The sequence below is a fragment of the Drosophila teissieri genome, chromosome 2R (assembly GCF_016746235.2).
Source record: "Drosophila teissieri strain GT53w chromosome 2R, Prin_Dtei_1.1, whole genome shotgun sequence".
Classification (NCBI taxonomy): domain Eukaryota; kingdom Metazoa; phylum Arthropoda; class Insecta; order Diptera; family Drosophilidae; genus Drosophila; species Drosophila teissieri.
Window position 1 is genome coordinate 1,947,823 of NC_053030.1, and position 1,583 is coordinate 1,949,405.

Consider the following 1,583-nt stretch of genomic DNA (forward strand, 5'->3'; position numbering starts at 1 on the left):
TTAAGATTGACCAGAGCAAACCTCAGCACTGCAATGAGAGTCATCACAGGGCATTGGTTGATAGGCACCCATGCCAGAAGACTAAATGCCCCGTATAATGATTTCTGCCGTAGCCGAAAAAATGGAAGAAACAGTAAAGCATCTACTATGCCACTGTCCAGCACTGCAAGCGAAAAGGCTTGCTCAATTAGGAAGCAGATTCCTGATAGCCACGTCCGACCTGTCCGACACCGATCCACATCAGATACAAAAATTCACCAGCGCCTCTGGCTGGGGAAACTGCTAACTTCACACGAACAAAAGGGAAACAAAACATACACGGTATCACAACGGAAATGTAATGGTCTAAGTGCGTCGGATAACCGACGGCCGGTAAAACCTAACCTAACCTAACCTAAGATCGGAGGTGGGTTCCAAATGGATCGCCTTTGTGGAAAAATAGACAAACACAAAAACATATCCTTCGTTATAAAACACGCTCTCCCCGTGTAATTATACCCGTTACTCGTAGAGTAAAAGGGTATACTAGATTCGTTGAAAACTATGTAACAGGCAGAAGGAAGCGTTTCCGACCATATAAATTATTGATCAGGATCAATAGCCGAGTCAATCTGGCCATGTCCGTCTGCTCGTCCGTCTGTCCGTCCGACTGTCCGACAGACTCCAGGGACATAGACGCAGCGCAAGTTTGTCGATTCATGTTGCCACGCCCACAAACCGCCTAAATCTGCCACGCCCACACTTTTGAAAAAGGTTTTGGTATTTTTTCATTTTTGTATTAGTCTTGTAAATTTCTATCGATTTGCCAAACAACTTTTTGCCACGCCCACTCTAACGCCCACAAACAGCCCAATACTGCCATGCCCACACTTTTGAAATATGTTTTTTTTTTTTTTTTTCATTTTTGTATTTGACTTGTAAATTTTTATCGATTTACCTTTTTGCCACGCCCACAAGCCGCCAAAAACTGTCAGTGTTAAAGACTCTCCGCTCTTCCACTAGCTGAGTAACGGGTATCAGATAGTCGAGGAACTCGACTATAACGTTCTTTCTTGTTTTTAATTTAATTTGAAGTTTCTTCTTGTAAATCGTTCAAATCTTACGCGGATTCACCAGATTCTTAATTTTTTTTGGAATCCTATACTTTGATCGGATCAGGCGTACGATCAATTGTCTACCGCCGTGAAGAGTAACCTGGTAAGCAAATCGGATGAGAAGGCGAGACATTCTACAGTCGTAGGGGAGAATTATCGGACGGCGTTCATCATATTGTAGGCCCCTGGAGGCAGTGAGGCGGCCGCACGCCCTTAAAAGGCCGTGTTGGTCCATGAATGGAAACAGATTCAGAAACGGATTGGAAACTGGAAGGGGCCTTTTATCTGCCAGATGCTTCTGCTCTTGGCCGTATGCTCGGTGCTGCGCAATGGAGATCACAGTTCTTTCTGCCTCTCGGATTTCTTCCCTAGTGGGCCGCGAATTGGGCGTGATCGAGTCCTTGCGGCAGAGCTTAAGGAAACGTCGAACAAATGCCAAAACTCCAAGTGCCCTGTCTAGTTTGGAAAAACGTTCAAGGAAGTCGATAG